The 12,179-nt window shown below is 36.0% G+C and overlaps 1 pseudogene; it reads right to left on the bottom strand.

Annotated features, from left to right (window-relative positions):
• Positions 1–2,266: 2,266 nt before the first annotated feature.
• Positions 2,267–11,517, bottom strand: LOC125814456 (zinc finger protein CONSTANS-LIKE 4-like; annotated as a pseudogene).
• Positions 11,518–12,179: the final 662 nt, after the last annotated feature.

Below are 12,179 nucleotides of genomic sequence, written 5' to 3'. Positions count from 1 at the left end.
GTGGTCTAGATCTTGATCGTTCTTGACTTGAACTTTATCTTGATCTTGAATGCTTGAATTCTTCAATTCTTAAACTTGAATTCTTGAATTCTTTAACTTGTAGAGAAATTTGTGGCTTTTGATTCACGAGCTTTCTCTAGCTTCTTGTTTAGAATTCTTGGTCCTTTTCCTAAATTATGAGGACCCCTATTTATAGTTTTAAAATAGAGGAGTTGTGATTGGAATAGGATTCCCTTCGGCTAATCAGATTTAAGTGACATAACATATGGGATTTATGGAGCGGGCTTTAATTAAATCCATATTTATTATATTTAAATAATTAACTCAATTATATTAATCCATAATATTTATTTGGACTAATATATTCATGAATTTAATATAATCTGAATTATTTTATAAATATATATTTAATAAATTTGAATGACTACATCATGATCTCTACAATGTATCAATGTCTACCATCTCATATATTTTGAGTTTGGACTGTCGTCATTGGAATGTTTTAAAATTATAAAAAATTATTTAAATACATAGTTTAAATTTATTTAAACATATTAATTTAAAATTACTTAATTAGAGAAATAAAAGTAATGATTGTACGTTATCAAATCAACATAACATAGGAATACAAGACTAACATTAATGTGTGATTCTCTTGGGTTGTTGTTAACTAGGGTTGACATTTATATATGAATTGCATAATTTTTATGATTTCTATAATATTTTGAGTTTTAATTGTTGTTATTGAAATATTCTCAAGTCATATCTAAAAATTATTTAAATACATAGTATAAATTTAATTTTACACAATAATTAATAAAAAATTAATTGGAGGTCATATTGATAACAAATACTCCTTCCGCCACTTTTAATTGTCATGTTGTATTTTTTAAAAGTCAATTTGACTAATTTTTAAAGTCAAATTAGATTACATTAATTCGATAGTTTAAACAAAAAATTTAGATATTCAAACACTATACAAATATTACTATAAATTGCAATTTTTTCATATTAATATGATGAAAAATACATCGTAAAATGTTAGTCAAAGTTCTTATAGTTTGACTCTAAAAAAAAACCATGACAATTAAAAGTGGATGGAGGAAGTATAAGTAATGATCCAAAAATTATTAAATCGGCATAATATTAAGGGAAAACTACATAAATGGATCATAAAACCAAAATAATCAAGTTCATACCTAAATCCAAAGTAATTTTTGAAATACCCATTCTCTCATAAATAATTACAATTCATACCCTCCCCCCCCCCCCATGAAGGGTGATAATTTTCGCTTAACTGATACTAAATTGGTATCATATATTGTATTTGTATCATTAAGGTTGATAATTTCGTTTGACTGATACTAAATCAGTGATATACTCTATTGGTATCATTAAGGTTTCTTGTTCAGAAATTACTTATTAGTCAATGATACTATAAGAGTATATATGTATATTGTTGTGGTATCATTAAGGTTTCTTGTTCAGAAATTACTCATTAGTCAATGATACTATAAGAGTATATATATATTTTATGGTATCATTAAGGTTTCTTGTTAAAAAATTACTCATTAGTCAATGATACTATAAGAGTATATATATATATATTAACTTATTTGAAGATTGGCTTGTACAATGACTAAAATTTGTATTAAATCCTATTAACTTATTTTATATAGCCAAGTGACATAGGGTATTAAACAAAGGGAAAAAGGATGAATTTACCCCCCAAACTTTGATAAATGATACGTCTATGCCCTCCGTTATACTTTGGGTCCATCTCAGCCCCTGTCGTCCAATTATCGGTACACACATGCCCCTCCCACTAACAGCCCCCTCATCCTGTACATGTGTCTTAATTCTAATCAACTACCCGTTTGACCATTGTTTTTAACCCATAAACTAACAACCCGCCCCATAAACCCATACCCACCGGATTCCCTCTAAAATATCCTAAGTCAATTAAAAGACCCAAATTTTGGGTCTTTCGTTCCTATCTATAATGCATTGTTAAACAAAATTAAATACAATTTTCATACAAAATTTATCCATTACAAATTTCTATTTTTTAATAGCGTTTTGAGCTAAACTTACAACAAAAACAACTACTGAATTACACAAAATGGGAAACAAAATTAGGTAAATATACACATAGTTACGATCCTCCTCACTAATAACAACAACATGAAGAAGAAAAAAGAAAAAAATAATTTGATTTTTTCTTCGATTTTTTTTAAAACTAAGAGATAATAAATAGATATAAAAACTAAAACAATGGAACGAAGCCGTATGATGCATCGGCGGCAATGAGTGAATCGATTTCAATTTCAGCACGTTTAGCGAATCTCCCTTTGATTCTGGGTCGAGTCTCAGCATAAGCTTTTCTAGAAGCATATTGAATCGTCTTCTCGAACTTTCTATTCTTCCTCTTCTCTTTATACCTCATTACCCTTGCTTCTCTGTCTAAACCAGAAACTGCATTCGGCACAGCGTCAGCACCGGCACCGACACCAACACCAGCTGATGAGTTCATCACAAAAGTGTTTGATACATTCGTCATCGCACTGTGGTCCGGTACAACTCCGACGTCAAGAGATGATGATGAAACCTGTTAGTTAAACAAAAGCAAAATGAGATCGATTCACGTGAAGGAAGAGGAAGAAGGAAATTGAAGAGAGAAGATACAGATGCATACACTTTGGCTAATGGATTGAGAGGTGAAATTATACATGTAAGGTTTAGATCCAGTGAAATCGATTTTGTAGGTAGGGAATCCATCAACAACTGGACCTGGTAAATGAGTACTCGTTTCGTTGTTGTTCTGCATCGGCACTACTTCATCAGAGCTTTAATGGCTGTGTTGATGTTGTTGATGATGAAGAATATGCGGTTTTTGCTCACATGACATTAGATCTATATCTAAATACGAATCCATATCATTAAACAAGTAATCAACATATTTATACTGATCATTCCCTTCTCGGTGTCGGAAGGATCCATGACGCTGCTTCAGCTTCTTCCTCCGGTTGAGAAGGATTCTCATAGTACTATCAAAGTACTTCTCATCATCAACAGCATCAACATCACCACCGCCGTGAGATTTCTTATCAGTACTATAAAAGTACTACTCAATTCTCATTTTTCAACTCTATTGTGAGATAAGAACAAGAGAGCCGGAAGATTTGGATCTTTTAATTGACTTGGGATATTTTAGAGGGAATCGGGTGGGTATGGGTTTATGGGGCGGGTTGTTAGTTTATGGGTTAAAAATAATGGTCAAAAGGTAGTTGATTAGAATTAAGACACGTGTACAGGATGAGGGGGCCGTTAGTGAGAGGGGCATGTGTGTACCGATAATTGGACGGTAGGGGCTGAGATGGACCCAAAGTATAATGGAGGGCATAGACATACCATTTATCAAAGTTCGGGGGGTAAATTCATCCTTTTTCCCTTAAATAAATTATGGACTTGACCCATTAACCACCAACTAAATAAATTACCCGTGAATTAATTAACTATAGTTAAGCGAATAGTTCAACATTTCCAAACCAACTTCACCGACTGATCAGAAATGAGTCGTGGCAACTATCGAGAGGGGTAAAATGCTAACCTTACGAAAATTTCCAAAAATGACCTTCCGGGTCATTACACCAATAAGGATTTACTAACGGTTGGCTAAGGTATCACGTCTAATACAGAATATCATATGGTTGGCTCAGGTACCATGCAAGTATACTAACCGTTTATGTATGTATTTCATGAGAGAACCGAATTTACATGTTGGTTCCATGAGTTAACCAAATTTACTTTTTCATAATGTGATTTTGCATGTTGGTCCATGAATGCACGAATTTGTGTTTAACTGTTAAGATGGTTCTTATATGGACTGGGATTGCATGTTAAACACTATGGATGATAGTTTAAGGATCTTGATGGTATGAGTTACTTAAAAGGTGTGATAAATCAAGTATGACGAGTTGTGTTGAGGTTGTTCATGTTTGTTGTGCATATCAACTCAGGGTGAGAACTGAGAGTCAGGGCTTTGTTATACTTGTGATTACAATGATATGTTATCTGTTTTGCTAAGTTTTACAATTTGGGACTTCTATGAGAATATCATTTTGTCAAAATAAAACGAGAGAACAACATATAGTTCACATGTATTCTGAATCTCAAGGTCTAGGCAAGTCTTACTTACCATTTAATCGAAGAAAATGTATTGCTAAGTCTTTACATCTTCCATCTTGAACAAGGAAACTTCACCTGAATCCATGTTGGCTCCTACTGGAAGACAAACCTACAACAGTGCCAATATGAATGTTATCATTCAAATTCACTTGGTTTCTCCCTCAATTCTTGCCATGAGTTTTAAGACATATAGAGATCTATGTTTAATCACCATGATAACTGCTGAATAACACCTCTTCCCTTACCATTGTTATTCTTGCAGCTCTATATGACTGCTCTTGTACACATTACTGGTGAAGATCTTAAAGATATGGAAATGCCTTCAATCAGAAAAGAGAGAAACTGACATAATTCACAAAGACAATATTAACAATGGGCGCCATAAAAATCAAATAACCAACAAGCAGCTGAGACATATGAGAGTTACATCAGCAGCTGGTTACAGGAATGAAGACCCTTGAACAAACATTAAGAAATTTATTGTTATTAAGAAAGAAAGATATCAAAAAATAATAATCAAGAGGTTACAACCTTAAGCAAATGTTGCAAAGCCAATTCTTGCGCCTCTTCATTCTTTGACAATCCATTTCCAAATGCGATAGCTCATTTACGTGCTCTACCCCTTCGTGAGGCAATAGTTTCTAGTTTCTCCACAATGAATAATGACACATAACACCATTTGGGAGCTTAAAAAAAACAAAGCTTTTCTTGATCTATCATTTCAAATGTGTTGTAGACACAATACTTAGCTTAATAGCCAAATTTTTCTATCCCATAAATCACATAACAGGGAGGCATTTTGAAATACCTTTAAAAATCAAGTAAACAACAATCGCTTACTAAAGAAGTCTAAAACTTAGTGCAAAAATAGAAATTAGAGAGCTATAAATTAAAACATACATATTGTTCATCTAGGAGAAAAATCATTTTCTCAGTAGCCACACTCAACATCAACTCACTCAATTTAAGATGGGTTAACAAACAGAGAAAGTGAATGGGAGGACTCAAGTGAGTGCAATAGAAAGTCTAAGAAACATCAATAAAATCAACTTCAAGTTGCAGTGGGCAATGTAACTTCTGACAATTTGCACTTTGGTATGAAATTAGGTGTCAACCATGAAAACAAAGGCCTTTAACATATCAAAGACATTAACTTTGGCACCTAATAATGAGTCCATGTTGCCCTGGAGTAGTCATCAAACAATGGTCAAAAAACATCTTGGCCCATCATAGGCAGGAACATCGATGGCCCCCATGTGTCAACATGAATCAGTTGGAAAGGGGTAGTAGTTTGTATAAAGTTATCAGGGAAAGGTAGTCTAGTTTGTTTGGCTGGAGGGAAATTGGGACATGTGAAAGATTGTTTAGAAGACAAAGAAGTACCAAGCCCAGAAATATATTTCATTTTAGAGAAACGCATAAGCCCAAGTCTTAAATGCCAAACATTATACACTTCATTGATATCAGTCAAATATGCATCAAAGGCTACATTTTTATACTCATATGAAATATCTATACTAGGAACAGTTGAGACAAGAGAAGAAATCACAATTCAAGAAGTATTATAAGAGATAGAAAGAAAAATAGTAGGTATATTAGAAGAAATACTAGGAGTAAAACTGCAAGGAATATGAGAAAGCTTGTACAGTCCACACACTGGTCTACCAAAAAAATATTTGGTGAAGGGCCTCTAAAGTGCAACCAGAGCTGGTGAACTGAACAATATTTCTAGAAGGTTCAACAAATTTTGAATCAGAAATGAGGTTATGCTAAAAGTTAGGAATGCATAATACATTGTACAAAGTAAGATCAGGAAACAGTGTTAAGGAGATAATGTTAGAGACTTTAACTTTGTATCCATTTAGAAGTGAAACAAGACAAGGAATAGGTAATGCTTTAACGTTGAAGAGTAAAGAAAGGTCAGATTTCATGTGATCTGATGCTCCAGAATCTATAATCCAAATGGTATCACTAATTTTAGTAAGCAAATAAGTTTTGAACAAAACATTGTTAGTCAAGATTTTACCTGTAAAGTTAGCATATGCTATGCGGATTAGTTAGTGGTGAAAGATGAGAGTGCTGCAAGTGGGACAGTATGTGGAAGTACTGATCTTTAGTCAGACTAGCAACAAAGACTGGCAGGTTAGGAACACCAGATAAACCAGAACCTCAGACTGTGCACCTGTATGACCACAACCAGAAGTCTCAATTCAGCATGTACTGTTGTCTTCCTTGGACTAGTATTCTCAGGGTCACCAGTATTCTCTGTGAACTTTAAATGAGAAGGATAATAATGTAGCATGTAACATTTCTCAATAGTGTGATTGGTTTTGCAATACAAAACGAAAGAGGCTGTGTTAGATCAAAGGAGACTTTGGACAGGAACTATGGTTTGGAGACTCTAGCAGTGAAAGAAGAAAAATTGGATCCAAAATGAGAAGTAGATGAGACTTTTCTCTGTTTCTATTCAACCAACAAGGAAGTGGTTTCATCATAAGAAGTTAAGAACATTCCTTCTCACTTGTAGATAAGTCTCATTGAGTCCCATTAAAAACAGATAAACTTTTTGTTCCTCTTCATTCTTCAACCTTCTTGTTACCACCACAAGTACACATGGTCAAATGATTTGCAGAAACAAAATATCTCATCCCAAAGCTTTTTGATTTTGTCATAGTATGTAGCAATGTATGAAGATACTTGAGAAATGTCTATGAGTTCCTTCTTAAGCTCAAAATATCTCTAGCAAGTTCAAAATAGTCAACACGCAGAGAAATTCCTTTGGTGAGGGAATTAGTTAACCAGGTTACTATTAAGTCATTGCAACATTGCCATTGTCTAGACAAAAGAGAGCAGTGATGAAACCCAACTTGTTTCGAACAGATACAGCTACTAATATTATACGTCTCAAACTACTATAACAAGAACCATCAAAAGGATCAGAAACCAAAAAAACTCCCAAAACATTAGACAAATGAACGTAAAGAAAATGGCATAGATGCATATAATTGTCACCCCCCGAGCCTACACCCTGAGCGGGATCGGTACTCGGAGGCCATTGTTGGCCCCAAGCGAACCCTTGGACTGGCTTTCTTAACTCAGCGAAAACCTAACTCAACAGAATAACTCAATACAATGAAAAGTCATAAAACAACCCAACAGATAAAATCTAGCCAAAAAAGCAACTCGAGTCTCAAAATAGAATATTATATATATATATATAGAGATGAGAGACTCAAAACTAACTGACTAGTCATCTATGAAGCCTCTAAAATACTGATATGGATGTTGGGACAGACCCCACAACATCCTAATAAAACAAAACTAAGAGAACAAAATAACCGAGTCCTCCGGAAAGTAAGGAGGCTCACCACTGACTCTGAAGTGCTCAGTTGGATCAACGACGTGTTGTATGCTGATCCTGGGTACTTGCGTATTCATCACAATAAGATGCAGGCCAACTGGCATCAGTACATGGAATGTACGAGTATGCGAGCTGGAAAGCTAAACAACAACTTCAGCTTGAAAGGAGTACAAGAGAACACTTACCTTGGCTCTGTTCGACTCATGAATAACTGAACTCAATATATAAAGCAATAAGACACATACAATATATAAAGCTTGTAAAACAGCATAAACAACTTAGTTCGTTAATGATAAAACAATAACAAACTCAACTTTACTTATATAAAAGTAATATAACTTTTGTGGGAGGTTCTTTAACCGACAACCTCCACTATGAGCCCTAGTGATGATACAATGTTTTACCTCACGTTGCCCAAGGACCATCCTATACCTTGCCGTGATATAAGACCTTACTTTACTTAGTGGATCAACTAGCTTAATCTTACGTGATCATCTAAAAAGTATGACCCGTTAAATCCCATGTTTGGCTACATAGTTCTTATGGAGGGTTGAGTTAATATGAAATCGCTTCCCCAATTCGGTGCTCAATACTACTCCCAAAAATACTTTGGCTCATAAGTTTTAAAAACAAACTTCTTTCTTTGGTTTGAGATAATTACTCAAAGCTTAGCCCAAAGGCTCTCTTAGAAAGCATAATTCCTTTCTTACTCAAATGTAAAAACATTTATAAACTTCTTTGGGAATACTTAGTTCCCTAATAACTTTTGAGAAAATGAACTCAACTTTATACTCTTGGCTTAACTTGAAACTCTATACTCTTTACTTAAATTGAAACTTTATACTCTTTACTTAAATTGAAACTTGAGCCTTAAAATGAAGGTAAAATGTTCAATAAAGACTCTTGAAAAAAAACTTTAAAGACTTGTTTCTTAACTTTTAAACTTGACTCTAACTTCACTTGACTTGGATCCTAACTTTCCTCGAATTGGATTATGAATTCAAGGTGTATGATCACACGTTTATGGATCAGTTTGGGATGTTAAGATGTACCTTAAAGTATTGGAAACAACTATAAAACATAGGTATTTTACCAAGGAACATGTATGAAAAAAATGGGAAATGTAAGGTAAAGGGAAGGATTGGCGTCCTTGGCGCTCTAAGAGGCATGGGGCGCCAGCCCTCAAACTTCAGAGGGGCCTACTGGGCATTCTGCCAAGCACTCTGCCCCAAGGGGAAAGTTTAGCATCCCTTTTTGCGGTGCGCTGGCTAGCGCGACACCCCAGCCCTTTTCCCCTAAAAATCCGACTTTTTCCCCTTGTTTCTTTTCAACTCTAAACCCTCTCAACCTCAAAGGTTCCAGAAGCAAACACTTAGAATCATAAATACCCTTAATATACAATAGATTCAACTCAAAATCACAACCGGAAACATGTACTAAACCAACAAGAAACTTCAACAACACAACTACAAGAATTTAACAACCACAATCAATCTTTTCTCGGAATTAAAACGAGTTTGGCGTGTGGGGGAAAGAACCAACCCAACACTATGATCTTACATACCTAGTAGGGATCACCCCCGACGATATCCACGACAATCTTGACGAAATCCTTGCTTCTTCTTCTTTTTCTCCTCTTCTTTCTCTCTTCTCTCTTCTCTCCTAAACCCTAACTCTCACTTTTAAAAAGGGAAAACTGATTTAAAATCAGTCTAAAACCTTAATATAACCAAAATAAATGGTTAGGTAAAAGAGCAATTTACCCTTACAAATTCGGACTAAACAGCCCTGTGCGGCTGTGCCAACAGCCCAACTTCCAAAGGGCATAACTCACTCATACGAAATCGGAATCGAGAAAACTCGGTGGCGTTGGAAAGATCATTCCAAAATCTTTCCAGAAATAACTGGAAATTTGCCTAAATCATTCTGATCTAGGAGTTATAACTATGCAAAGTTGACCAAAAACTCACTTTTTTTCCATACTTAGATAAATTTTCCAGATTTTTAATTCTTTCCAAAAATGACTATTTCCAATTCTAAGCTTCTTCATAGCTATTTCAAATTGATAGATGTTACAATGTCTCCCCCTTGGGAACATTCGTCCTCGAATGAGATTACTCTTACTAAGCTATAATGCCAAACCTCTAGACTATGCAATAGGTAATCATCTCAATTATCCTTGAAACCAATCCCACAATCCACCTTGATATCTCAATACACCATTTCCCCCTTGTTCAAAAGCTAATACTTTTTGCTTTTGAACATTTGCCTTCAATTCAAGCAAAATGGGATCTTGATCTTGTTTCTCTTTCACTTCTGACACCAATGATGACTCAGCTCCGCTCCTCACCGCTATTCTTCCTTCTGCGGAATCTATAAGTCTGACTCCCAGGCGTGCCAGTCTGTGCACATCTTTTGCTAACTCTCTCTTTCCTTTCCTTCTTCAATATGGGCGGTGCTACCCATAGACAACTTGCTTAAAAAATCAGTAACAACATTAACCTTACCAGGGTGATAAAGAAAACTCATGTCATCATCCTTAAGTACCTTAACCACTCTCTCTCTATTTTAGATTAAGCTTATTCTATGTGAACACACCCACATGAACATCATATAACAATGACGCCATATCTTCAAAGCAAAAACTACAACAACCAACTCTAGCTCATCACATTACACCCCGATTCGCCTAAACTAGACTATTATTCTCAAATCCATTTTAGATTCAGATCCCCAGTATGTACTCAAGAACCAAATATCATAACTGGGCAGTAGTCAACTTCTCTTTCCATTCCTGAAAACTTTCCTCACAAGCTTCGGACCGTTGAAACTTCGTTGTTTTCGAGTCAACCTGGTCAAATAAAACCCTTATCTACTAGATCCCTTTAACTGCTCTTTCAACTTTTTCAACTCTGCTGGTGTCATTCTATATGGCGGAAAGAGATAGGACAAGTATCTGGAATGATGTCTATGCCAAAATCTATTTCTCTCTCAGGAGGAATTCCGGGTAGATCATCAGGAAAAACTTATGGAAACTCTCTTACTATAGAAACTGACTGAAAAGGAGGTATCTCAACACTAGAGTCATTAACTCGGACTAAGTGATAGATACAACCCTTCGAAACTAACTTTCTCGCCTTGAGGTACGAAAATGAAATGACCCTTAGGCACTGCTGAACTACTATTCCACTCTATGACTGGCTCACTAGGTTGCTCAGGTATGACATCAAAGTTCATAGCAACATAAGGAATTACAAAAGATAAACTCGCTCTGGGTCTAGCAAAGCAGAAACCGCAAAGTCAAAGACTTAAATCATACCAGTGACAACATCCGATAAATTCTCTTGCTCTTGGCGACTGTTGATTGTGTAGAGGCGGTTTGCTCCTCCACCAGTACTAGAAGTAGCTCCTCTAGGTACCATCATGTCTGGGGGAGCAACTGATGAAGTTTGTGCCCTATTATTTAGATTTCCACTACCTTGTCTGTTCTTAGGGCACTCCTTCATGTAGTGACCCTCTTGTCCACATTTAAAACAACATGTCTGGCCATCACGACACTTACCTAGGTGGGTTCTACCACACCTAACACATGCAGGAGCCTTACTACCCCTTGGTACCATACTGCCTTGAGGATAGGCAAGTCTAACCTTGAAACTATAGGAATTTCTATTGTACCCATATTTGTTCTCAGGTGCAAGTGCACTAGCAAATGGTGGAGCAGGTCCCTTCTGTTTCTGTGGGAGGGATGACTGATTAGCATCATTATTTTGCTGCCTGAACTCGCCCCCTACTATCTTAGCCCTCTTATCCTTAAACTCTTTTCTATCCTTCAGCTTATCCTCTTCAACTTGTTGTAAATGGATCATAAATCTTGCTAGGTCAATAGCCCCTATCAGCATAGTTGTCTTGCCTTCCTTGCTTGACTGACGAGATAGCCCAGCAACATATAAACTCATTCTACTCCTCATGTCTGCAACCATCTCCGGAGCATAGCGGGAAAGTTGTGTGAACTTCAAACTGTACTCATGAACACTTATAGACTCCGGATTAAGGGTGAGAAACTTCTTTATCTTTGCCTCTCGCAACTCACGAAGAAAGAAACGCTTCATGAGAGCACTCTCAAACACAACCCAACTCACTACTGACGCATCCTCAGCCCTATTCTTTTTCCATTGGTCGAACCAGATTCTAGCAACACCCTTCAATTGGTATGCAACTAGTTCCACCCTCTCCGACTCAGCAAAATGCATCACATCAAATACCCTTTTAAGCTCATCAATGAAGTTCTCCAGATTCTCACTAATACTTGAACCTATGAAGCTTGGTGGGTTCATACTTAAGAGTTCACGGATCCTTGAAGTATCAACCACTTCGTGTCGATTATCTCTCTGCCCAACATGATAGGTCGCAACTTGACTTAACATTCGGATAGGTTCACAAAAATTGGCATATTTGATCTCTTCTTGGGTTTGCACTTCTAGGGCACTAGATAACTCTTGTTCCTCAACACTCTTCATAGCTAGACGAACTCTGACTGCTCTTCGTGGAGGCATAATCCTTTGAAAACACGCACAAGCACGAATTAGAAGGAAACTTTTTAGAGATAAACTCTAACACACAGAAAGAATGT

Source organism: Solanum verrucosum, unplaced genomic scaffold (genome assembly GCF_900185275.1).
Source record: "Solanum verrucosum unplaced genomic scaffold, falcon-dt-bn FXZP01000085.1, whole genome shotgun sequence".
NCBI lineage: Eukaryota > Viridiplantae > Streptophyta > Magnoliopsida > Solanales > Solanaceae > Solanum > Solanum verrucosum.
The sequence above is the reverse complement of the archived record's forward strand: the minus strand, read 5'-3'. Positions and strand labels throughout refer to the sequence as shown.